The following is a 12,457-nucleotide window of genomic DNA, read 5'->3' as shown; positions in this document are numbered from 1 at the left end:
AGTAACTGAAATTAACACATTTTAATCAGTTGCCTACAAAAGGCATAAAGTAGTATATAAATGGTATGTGATGTGAAAATGGCATGTGATGCTATGAAAGAAACATGCAGAAAAAATTGCCAAAGAAAAGGGACTCACAGCATTTAATCTCTGCACAGTGTTTCTTTTCTGTCTTGTACAACATAGTTTCCTAAGCAGATCTTATTTGATCTTCACAGTGTATAATGTAAAACCCCTTCACAGTAACTTCAGATTTGCTTTCATCCAATTCCTGGTGGAAATCTTGTGTTGAAATTCTCTGATCAAATGGGTTGGTTTGTTTCAGGAACTTCTCTTTACACTTTGACAACTTTAATCAAATGATTAATAATTAACAAGGCTTGATAATGGAACCATAATATAAGTGGGTTTTGTTTCCATGTTGGAATGCAAAGAAGTTGTTGAACATGCCATGACAACCAGGTTATAAGTGTAGGAAAATCTGCTTTCACCACTGCTGCTTTAGCTATAGCTGGGGAAAATTATGCCTAATTGCCGACTGCTAGAAAGCAGAAATTGAAGCTATTATAGCACCGAGTTTTAATAGTCCCCAGAAACATTGCGTTGCTTTTGTTTTATCCATTGGATAATCCCCTTAAAGATGTTGGAGACTGAGAAGTATCCGCTAATGCTGGTAGAAGACCTGGCTATTGATAATTTTAGCACTGGCTCTTCTATAGCTTAAAGGTCTGTGTTTGTTGAGAACCACTTGTGCAAATGACTCTCACCTACAAAGCCAGGATGCTTGATAAGGGTCATTGATCTCCTTGTGCAGTTAATCCTTCGTAGCAGACAGTTGGCATTATACAGATGGAAATGTTGCAGCATTAGCAGAGCCCCAAAATGAATAATAGAAAGACAAAGTACATCTGTGACAGAATACACATGTTGCTGGAGATTTCAGTGTGTTCCAGTTTGCCTGATCCAACTCTAATGCCTTGCCTAAACCAAGTCTTGCTTTCACTTTAGAAGAGGAAGACTGGCCATCCAGTTTCCTAATCTGTAGCTATGTGTGGAGATCAATCTTTGTTTGTAACTATTCTCTGTATTCATTTGTGTTTTGTGACTCATAAAATCAAGTTCTACCATGCCTCTTTTGGCCTGAATCTGGCCAACAAATAAGTCTCCTACATCGTCTTCCACAGTCTGGTAGGTTTGCACTAACAGAAATATTGGACAGGATGTAGAGTTCGATCAACATGGTTGTATGCAGTACTAGTTAGGGAATTCTTAAGGAACTCCAGTAGTTAGAATTCTCTGCACCACTATTACCCATAATTGAAATGTCAATGGGTTGCATTCTTGTTCATTTCAATTTCTATTCTCATTTGATGCTGATGGGATCAGAAAGCCAAAGCAGTTACACTACTGCAAAATTAGACACAGAGTAGGAACATTCAGCCTACAAGAAGATCTGAGAATCACTGTCTGGATATTGGCAATATACTGGAAGTAAATCACTGCAGAGGATACCAGTCTGCTGCATCTCTCTGAAGGTATCTTCTGGTGGTAATTATAAAGCTATACAGTGATTTCAGGATGAAGCAGGTTAGGGGGTCTCCAGGCAATGCTGTTGCCAGGGCTGTAAATTTTTAGATAAGGGTTTAAATAAATGAATGGAAAATCAAGTGTTTCCTCAACAGAAACATTTATAAACTGGTTGCCAAGCATATGCATCTGGACATAGTTCAGTGTCTAGGAAATGTTATTTGAATAAGAGCAAAATTTCTTATGGTCTCAAACACTTTCCTACTGATAATGACTATGTTCATTAAATACTCAAGAGCTTCTTTATATCATCAATATATCTAATTCTCAATCTAGCCAAATCTGAGGGTACTTCAGTCCACAGACTGGAGCCATGAACAGGCAGTACAGATATTTCTACAAATCTTAAAAACACCCCAGGTTAGCAGAAAAGGCTAAAATCTAATACACACACACACACACACATTGGAGGGTTAAAAATGCTAAAATGATAAAGGAATGCCTGTAGTTTTAAGAAATGGATAACCTCTGTGGTTTTCTGTGAGTAAAGATAGGGGGAGGAGGCGATGTCCTTTCCAGGGCTGTTTTGGCCTTTGAAGGAGGACTCATTGGGGCCAGGGCCAGCAGCAACCACTGGGCTACTTGCTATCACATGACTTGCCTGACTCACTCAGCTACTTGCTACTGCAACAGTAGCCAGCCCACAAAAGCCAGTGTGGTGTAGGGGTTAGAGAGGTTCAGACTAGGACCTCAAATCCCCATTCTGGCATGGATTGGCCATTAAGAGTTCCAGGAGGCCTCCCAATGGGCCTGGCCCATCTGAACCCTAGCTGAAGCAAGGCAGGTGTGGTGGTGGAGCACAGCCTGGCCAAAGCCTGCCCAAGATGAGGAAGGGGAGGAGGCAGGGCCCAGCCTGCTTAGGCCTGCCCAAGGTGAGGTGGGGAAGGAGGTGGGGAAGGAGGCAGTGCCTAGCCAACCTGAACACCATGCTAGGGGAGGTGGTGTCCTGCCTACTTGAGGTGAGGGAAGTGCTGCCTGGCCTAGCTGGGACTGGCACTCAGTGAAGGCAACACCCAGCTAGTTGGTTGAGCAGGCTGCCTCTTTTTCCCTCTTTCCCCCCTCCTTTCTTTGGTGGTGGGGCCAGAGCAGGCTGGGGGAGGGACCCTTTTCCAGGGGTTTTCACTCCATCTCCCCTGCGCACAGGGTTGCTCTGAGGATAAATTCTTGCAAGTTTGCCTGCTTGTTGCCTCTAATCCCCTTTAGACATCTTTCCATGCTCACAGTTGCAAAAGCAATTTGTTTTTCAGGATAAATGAAGCACAACATAGGGGAAAGTGCTGGGGCAATATTGGACAGTCAAAGCCAAGCAAGTCAGGTGGATGGATGTTTGAAAGATATTGCATTTGGAGGGCACTGGTCTTCACTCCTGCTGGTGAAGAGTGAAGAACGGGTGACTTGCCTCCTCCATCAAGAATCAGGGGGGAAAGATCACACACAATGATTATTCTGGTTTTATTTTTCTTAGACTGTTCTTAACATTCTATGTTTTTATGCTCTGGCTGGGTTTTTAATGCTGGGTCTTAATTAATAATTTAGGTGTTCAATGTTTTAATTATGTTTTATTCCAAAGCCACCTTTGGAATGCTACCTAGAACATAGACAGCATAGAAAATTTCTAAATAAAAAAATAGTAAACAAATATTGTGATATCCTTTATCAGTATTCTATCCCAGATCAGAAAGGTTCACCAAACATTCTCTGTTAGCATTCAGCAGCTGTATCCTAATAATGAACAACAAATTCTACTCCCTTCCTACTTACCTTTATCTAAGAAGAGGAACAACACCTTTCTCAAATGTTTGCCAGTATCCCAATAATTTCCAAGTGAATAGAAACATAATTTAAGAATGATATTCACTTGACGTAAACATATGATCTTAAGAGAAACTTCCTCCTTTCTTTGTCTTTCAAAAAACCTACTCAATATGCTTCCCATACTTCCACCTTCTCTCTAAAATCAAAACTTTGCAGGAATTCATATGGGTGTGTGTTTCATTACTTGATATATGGCATTATTTGATAAGCCCACGTTCTCTATACCTGGTACAGATTTTATTTAGAAGTAGAGAAGCATCATCAAAAATATTAGAGTGCTATACTGTCAGCAGCATGAAATGCCAAACCCAGACACTAAGCAAGAATGAAGAATTTGATATCAGTCCTTCAATTTGTCATCATTGTTCCAGTGTAATTGTAAGCTCCTGGGATGCCAGATGTAACAAACGAGTGGCTTCTTTTTAGACTGGTGTGTTCCCCAAAGAACAACTTGTCCTTTCGTCTTTTTATAAACATTCTGGTTCAGAGCAAGAGAAAATTTGTGATTGGAGCTATAGCAAGAGTATGACCATAGCCAGAGGAATCGTGTCTTTAAAGGTGTAAAAGGTACAAATACTGTCATCTTTGCAACCTCCAGAAAAGAAAACCCCATTTGATAAATATCATTGTGAAATTAGCACAAAGGGACTTCCCTCTTTTTCTCCAAGCCAAGATACCTTCATGCCAGAACATGCAGTTACCGTGGTTTCTGTTAGCAACCCATCATCTTTCTTGTTTACAGAGCTTTCCCCAAAACTAAGAATATTTGAGTTGAAACCTGATTTAAATTGTCCTTTGTTTTAAATCTCATAGAGACTGGTCATAAAACCCTAGTAATATGGTAGGTTTTTATTTTCTTTGCAGTCTTTTAGGCATGAGCCAGTCATTCAACCAGCTAAAACCAGAGGAGAGCAGGTAGATTTCTTTATATAGTCAGTAAATTAATATCCTGTCTTTATATACAGAAAAAGCACCCAATGCAGTTAACAATAATGTTAAAATATGGAATAATACAACATAAAATTAATCTTCAGTCTCTAAGATAATTCTAAATTCATCTACTGTTGGCCTTTCCTGCACAAATGGTTTATAACGTTTCCTGCTGTCAAAAACTATGTTATATTTTTTCATGTCTGCACTTTCCCCCCTCTGTTTGGCGTTGGAAACATTTTCTTATTGTTTATTCTTTGTTGTTTTGTTGTTTTCCCAAGCACTTTTGCTGCAATATTTCCCCCCTCCATTTCCAAGCCACCTTCCCTGGAGTTTGCGATCTTCTTCAAAAGGTGTTTATTTCTTCGCCCCACCAAACACCCTTCCCATGTTCATGCCCACTGCTTTGTTCATTTCCCCTCCCCTCCTTCCACCCATTTCCCCCCTTATTTTTTTTGACACTGCTAGATCAAATGTAGACCACCCCTTTGGTCTTGGCATAGTTTATATTTAAGGCCTCTTCTTTACAGTAGTCACCCAATTTGTGCAACTCCCTTCTTAGGCCTACATGCATATAGTATATATTGTATATATTTTAGTAATATATAAAAGTAATCCATCAATCATTTCAGCATATTTTGAAATTTGCTATAAAGAGAAGAGTAACATCTGAATAGTGCAGAATTATTAAAAACTGATATGGTGATGCCTGAATATACAGAACTACCCTGGAAAACATCACTTTAAAATAAAACACCTATTCAGAGCAAAGCCTGGATTTGCAAAGATATCTCCCGCAGGTGTGGATATTACTTATCTACACATTTAGAAACTATGCATAGCTAATTCACACAGGAATTGGGTGAAGCATTACATTATGTTGGTTATTTGACACAATCCAGTTAAACCAAAGTACAGTTTCAGTTCAAGTAATTTGTATTATTGACTTGAAACTTGAAATATTTTGGATCCATGCATGATTGCATAATAAAATGATTCACATCACTGTGAATTCTAGAATTCTATATATTTTTTATCTTACAGTTATGTAAGTTAATGGCTGAAAATATACATTCTTCAGCTTTCATATGAAAACAGGATTTGTTTCCTCTTCATGCTGGATCCTCAAGCTTTTGGCCCTTCTCACCCATCCCACATGGTTTTATGACTTCTCAACTCTACTCCAACAGAGAGCCAAATCTACAGAAACTGTTTGAAGCAAAGGCCCAGATTTCCAGTCCAGCACCAATGCAAGAATTTGGGCTTGTAAAGTATTATATTAACATTAGCATAATGTGGTTCATATCATTCTGGGAGGGTTGTGGAGGGCAGCATCCCAGAGGAAAAGTTAATAAGAAAAATGAGACCTTATCAACTTGCAAGACATTCTTCCCATAGAGTTCCTGCTAGCGATTCCCAGAGCTATCCTTTGTCACTTCTGGGTAGCTCTAGGAATTACCAGGAAAGCTGTGAGAAGAATGTCTTGTAAGTAGATGAGGCCTTATTTTTCTTTTAAATTTTTCTTCTGCTGCACTTCCAGCAGCAGTGAGCAACAGGACTTGTGGGCAGGAATGCCTGGCCTCCACCAGAGGCTTGGCAGCTAGGGTTGTCAACTTCCAGGTAGTAGCTGCAGATCTCCCGCTGTTACAACTGATCTCCAGCCAATAGAGATCAGTTCACCTGGACAAAGTGGCCACTTTGGCAATTGGACTCAGTGGCATCGAAGCCCCTCCCCAAAGCCCGCCCTCCTCAGGCTCCAGCCAAAAACCTTCCGCCAGTGATGAAAAGGGACCTGGCCAACCCTATGTTGGAAGCAAAGCATTAATCATGCTTTTGGAATAAAGTAAGGCCATTTTATGCCAAGGTAAATGGCTGGCGGTCTGCAAGGCAGGAAGGAAGCCAAGTTGTGCCTTACTTTAATCAAAACTCATCTCAAAAGTGTTTTGATTTGCAATTTGAACTACAAAATGATAGGAATAAAAATATAATATGAAACAACACAAACAATGAGACAGGCCTGTGCAGCTGGTGCATATTTTATAGGAAATTAAAGTATGTGGATAAAAAACGAGCAGTCTAATCTAAATATTTTATAAGCTCCCATACTTGGTGAGAAAGGCAAATTTATGTTTAGGTTTTGATGTTTTATGGAGGCAATTATATTAGCAGAAGTTACTATATTGTAAATATTTAGAAGCACTTTAAAAAAATGGCACATTGAAGGAACAGAATCAGTTTCTTGTGCCAATGCTGAACAGGATCCCAAGATTGCTTAGCAGGTTAACTTGAATTATTTTGTCAATTACTTGTTTATGGATCTGTGCCATGGTTGAAATCCTAAACAAATCTATTAAAAAGAAGTTTGCAATTTTGGTAGCTCATAAGCAAAATTTATTATGTCGCAGTATGCATTTTTATAGCAAGAACTCTTGGATAACAATTATTCCCCAAATCAACTGTCATCATTGTGACCTAATATCTAATCTAGCTGCTTGCTCAGGTGACCCAAAAGAACTCCTCTCTTCTCCCGTTCTTTTCATTCTGTCTTCACCTCATGTCTTTTTCTTCTTAAAGGTAAAGGTAGTCCCCTGTGCAAGCACCGGGTGGAAGGCTGAGTCAACCTTGAGCCGGCTACCTGAAACCGACTTCCGTCGGGATCGAACTCAGGTGATGAGCAGAGCTTTTGACTGCAGAACAGCAGCTTACCACTCTGTGCCAGGGGGCTCTGTATAAAACTTAGGTTCCACTGAGATTTGAACTTGGATCTCTGGATTCAGAGTCCAGAGTGATAACCATTACACCATGGAACCACATTATTTCTGTCTTCTTATCTTTTTACATATCTAGAAAAAGACTGAAATGTGAACTTGCATGTGATTGTAAGCCGGTTCGATTCTTCCTTAAGTGGTAGAGAAAGTTGGCATATAAAAACCAACTCTTCTTCTTCTTCCTCTTCTTCTTCTTCTTCTCCCCCCCTTATATAGGAATTAGAGTGTCATTTTCAATGACACTGCCCCTCCCACCCTGCATCCACAACAACTTCTTTTTTAAAAGTTGTTTTACTAACAAAAGTCCTAGATATATCAGGGCTGTGTGGCTTTTGTATTTATTTCCTCTAGGCTCATAATACCTGAAGATGAATAAGTAAGGCAAGTGTTCGGACCATAATGGTTCACATAGGTTCATTATTGTATTACCTCATGGGAACTGAGGTCATTGCAGGCAGGGAGATCCCAAGGCAACTATATGGGTCTCACTTTGCATCACGATGAAGAATGGCTTTGATTGGCTTTCTTCATGTATCCATGACCATAGCATATGTAATAGGAAAGCTGGCTATTGCATTCATTTCAAACTTCAAGCAAAAATATTAAGATGACCTGTGAAAGTCATCTTGCATGTACTTGCATGTAAACGAACAGTTCAGGCATGTTCAATGTTCAAATGTCAGGAAATGGACTACTCTTCTGTGGTTCAGATATGTTTGAAAGACTTGTCACTGTCCTCTGTACTGCTATGATTAAGAGCAGAGGACTATTCTTCTCCATTAAAAAACAACAACACCTACAAGCTGTCAAAAGTCAGTTACAAAAAAAAAAAAAAATCAGCGTATACCTGTCAGTGTAATTAGTTGCTCTTGATTTAAACAAGCTAGAGGGCTGCAGTTAGAACATGCAAGTGTCATTCGTTACGACTAGCAGACATGGGCCGAGTCAAAATGTCTGGTGGAAACAGCAAAGGAGCACCATCTCTTTACAGACAATTTTATTTCCTTACTCTAGTGGTTAAGAGTGGTGGTTTGGAGTGGTGAACTTTAATCTGGAGGACCGGGTTTGATTCTTCACTCCTGCACATGAGTGGCGGACGCTAATCTGGTGAACCGGGTTGGTTTCCCCACTCCCCCAATCAATAAAGAACTGAAAATATTGTGGGTGGCATCTTGTGTGTTCTTCCAGAGTTGTAACAACTCTGGCAGTGTTGACAGGAGTTTGAAAATGCCTTCTGTCAAAAAATATGTAGGGCACAAAATGCTTACAGAATCTAAGTGGGGAACATATATCTACACGGTTTGTATAGCTCTTTTTTCCATGTGGCAGATGTACCAAGGGTGCTGTTCTTGTCAAAGGGTATAAAAGGAAAAAATATGCCAGATATAAATCCTCTGAACTTAAATTCTTGTCCTTTTTAATTCCACTCAAACTGTTCTTTCTACATATACCAAATAAGGAATTCTGCAGGGCCAGCAAGATGGAGCTATTCCACCAGGTTTATGCTGAGGGCAGCTACAGTTTACCATCAATGCTGGCCTCCCCTCCCACTGACCCCTCTTACTTCCAATAATGGTATGGGGGTTCTAACTGCTCGTAGGGCCTTCAGGAGCGCATATTTCTTCAATTGGTGCCATCTGAATTTCTGGATTTTTGAATTATGAATAGGGTTGCCAGGTCCCTCTTCACCACCGACGGGAGGTTTTTGGGGCAGAGTCTGAGGAGAGCAGGGTTTGGGGAGGGGAGGGACTTCAATGCCATAGAGTCCAATTTGAAAAGCAGCCTTTTTCTCCAGGGAAACTGATCTCTATCAGCTGGAGATCAGTTGTAATAGCAGGAGATCTCCAGCTAGTACCTGGAGGTTGGCAAACCTAATTATGAATTGAGACTTATTTTTATGATTGTTTTAAGGGGCTTTTTAACTGATTGGAATTCTTCTCCTCCCCCTCCTCTTCATGTTAATTTAATTGTACTTAGAGAATGTACTGAACAGCAGACAGAGAGCAGTGATGTTGGGGACAGCAGCCAGGGGAAATCTGCAAACCCATGTGAATAGAGGGTCAAATGTTGAATTGTGTTGACTGGACCTTGAAATACAGACTACAGAGTGGTAGAGCATCTCTGTGGATGCCTGTTTTCCTTTGCCATTTATGCCTTGTGTCAGGATGCTGACACCCATAAACAATGATGAGTTCTCTTTTGTTCTGAATTTTCTCTAGTTTCCCTCTTATATTACCACTGATTTTCACTGATGTACACATGCACGTACGTGCATGCTCAGACACCTAGACTATTTTAAACTTGTATTTGTAATCTTTTTTTTTCTTTGTCACTGTAATTATTGTTATTACTGCTACTATTATTACACTCTACCAGTTAGCAGTAGGAATGTTTTATATTATACATTGCAGTACTAGTGACACTCCAGTCACATGTATAAGGAAACTGCACAAAAATATAAAACATTTCCAAATGGGGAGCCAAGGAAAGGACGATGTGCTAAATAAAGGAATTAATAATTTAACTCCTAAACATATCTGGAGACTTTGAAAAAAGTTTCAAGTAATTTTTGAAGATTGGTCTGAAGGACTAAAACTAACTATCTGGAGAGAGCCGCTTCCACATAAAGGAGTTTGCAATAATAAAAGCCTACATACACCCAAAGCAAGAGATGTCAGAACTGAGAGGTTCTTGGACAATTTTTATTTAATGCAGTGAGGCCCTAACCCAGGGGTGTCGAACTCAATTGTTGCAAGGGCCGGATGTGACATAAATGTCACTTGGTAGGGCCAGGCCAGGCCTTGCCGGCCTAGATTGAGAATGGGTGGGGATGGCTGCTTCAGCTGATTTGCGGGCCGCATAAAAGCTCTCAAGGGGCCAGATCCAGCCCTCAGGCCTTATGTTTGACACCCCTGCCTTAACCTGTCAGCTGATACTTTTGCAGGAGGACCTCCTTCAGGAGCAGATGGAACATAGTAATCAGCAGCTCCAGCAACATTTAACTGCCTGATGGGTCAGCCGTTTAGAGTGGGAGCTATTCTACTCCGAGTATCTATGTGGATGTGGAACTGGTTCTATCAAAACCATGGAGCATGTCTGATTTCATTGTAGAAGATATGAGCACAGCTGATCCATCCGTCAATTCATGTTGTAGCCTGTAGCTAATAAACTACAATTTCTGCTGGGTGGTTGTAATCCAGCCATCACAGTTCCAGCAGTGAAATATATTTTGTGTTCATTTGAATGTAAGAGACATGGGGATAATTTAGAGAACATATATACAATTAAATATCCCCATCTTAGAGAGAGTATGCTGGTGTGATATAGGGGAGATAGAAACCATGGAGCATATTCTCATCTGCTGCCCTTTCTATGAAGAGATCCGTGGCAAATTTATCCAACCCTGGATTAACAAACTCTCTGATAACTCGGAGGCGGAGAGGGCAAGGAAGCTCCTCTTGGATGAAAATCCAAGGGTTACTTTAGATACTGCTAAATTCTGTGCTGCTGCAAGTAAAATTAGGTGCAAAATTACTGGGATAACATCCCCTATAACTTGTGTACATAGTAGCGCCCTCTTAGGATTTTATGTATTTTATACTTTTTATACTTGTAATTATGTATCTTATATTTTTATATCTGGAATTTCTGCTTTTAATATCAATGGGATTTTAGCCAACCATTGACGATTTTATTCTTTTGTATGTGACTGGCCATGTGCCGTATTAATAAATGACTAAAATATACAATTAAATAAATTATATAAAATAAAATAATTTTAAAAATTCTGCCCAGCAGTTCAATGTGGTTAGCTCACAGCCTATCGGCAAGGAACTGTACCATTAAAGGAAGTTTCCTGTGGGTCTCTCCAAATAGAAAGCCTATGTAGTATAACTGTTACTTTCTTCAGCCCTGTACTAGTGGGTAGCCATGTGCTGTGCTACTCCTTGTCCCTGTGTGAAACTAAGCTTTCTGCAGAAAGATAGCTTTCTTTCTAACATATGACCACTATTTTGTTCACTATTAATATTCTATAAAATTGGCCCTGAAGCCAGTCATGTGTTGCATACGTACAGTAAAAGAAGGATAACAAATAGTCTAATCTTCACCCTCCTCTGTAAAAGGATAACAGGTCAAAAAATTATTTGTCTAATCTTCGCCTTCCTCCCAAGATCCATGTGCACATCTACATGTTTAGGCTTCTCTAGGAGATGCAAATCTAGGTCTTTAAAATGGCTGTTTCTCCTTCAGAAATGAATGGGAAAGCTCTTCTAATTAGGGGGCTTTGTAGATGGACCAAATCCCTTCTTAGAAAGGATATCACTAGAAGGGGACAGTGAAATTTGCAAATGGCAAATGTAATTGACCAGTGATCCCCCCACCCCAATAAGGCATTCCTACAGTGGCACAGCCCTTACATCTATTATATGAAAAGCCAACTAGCATTGTGAATCGCTGCTTTGTATATTTATTTCTTATTCAAGTTTGCATATCCATTATCAATTACATTCTTCATTCTAAAAAGTTCTTACTTCAGAGAAAAACTCTGGAATCCTAAGGAGGTCTCTAGAGAACATTAACAGTGTTTTATGACATGTTTTACAAAACTGACTCTCTCTTTATTGAGTTCTTGGCTCTCTTTTTCCTTGGTCTGTTTAGAACTAAATTAATTCTGAAAATAAAACTAAGTTGCTCCCCAATGTCCTCCAAATTGTTTCCATCATACTTTATACAAATTAAATCTGGTAATCTTGTCTGCTGTGGGTTTTTTTTTTTAGTGGTGTTTAAAGTTTAGTAGAGCCAGGAACAATGTGCTTAATTGGCAGCACAAAGAGGAACTTTATGGTAATCATGGCAGGAATGCTTTATGTACTTCAAAGAGGGTCTCTCTGGAGCTATGACAAATGGTATGCATAATACAAAATGGGCAAAAAAACCGCCTCTTTGGTGATTTCACAGTGGAGAGTGAGTGGTAACTTCTTCCTTGGTAGAACTTTAAATATTGGATGCAGCAACGTCAGGCTGAACACCAACTGATCTGTGCAGATTAAATCTAATCAGTGGAATCCACAAAAGGCATTCCCGGCACTGTACAAGCAGCCATTGGAATGCAACCAGATGCACATGAGATAAGAAATTAAAACTGACATGCAGCCTGGTAGAAAAGCGTACAGGATATAGATGGGGTTCTTCTGAAGCAGCACCAGTCCCTGCTTCTTTATCACTTGTTATTTCTTTTCCAAGGGCCCTGTTTTGATTTTGCTTCCTCTTTGTGCAAATGGCACCTGTGATTCTTTATTTTTTTGCAGTTTCCTTATATCACGATCCCTCTTATGTGGGTACTGAGGGAGGGAGAG

The 12,457-nt window shown here is 39.9% G+C and overlaps 1 non-coding gene across 1 annotated transcript; it reads right to left on the bottom strand.

Moving 5' to 3' along the window:
* Positions 1 to 7,070: 7,070 nt before the first annotated feature.
* Positions 7,071 to 7,142, bottom strand: TRNAQ-CUG (transfer RNA glutamine (anticodon CUG)). Its single transcript has one exon. It is a non-coding gene; the product is annotated as a tRNA-Gln (tRNA).
* Positions 7,143 to 12,457: the final 5,315 nt, after the last annotated feature.

The sequence above is a fragment of the Euleptes europaea genome, chromosome 8 (genome assembly GCF_029931775.1).
Source record: "Euleptes europaea isolate rEulEur1 chromosome 8, rEulEur1.hap1, whole genome shotgun sequence".
Lineage (NCBI taxonomy): Eukaryota > Metazoa > Chordata > Lepidosauria > Squamata > Sphaerodactylidae > Euleptes > Euleptes europaea.
This window is presented reverse-complemented; position numbering and strand designations above follow the sequence as displayed.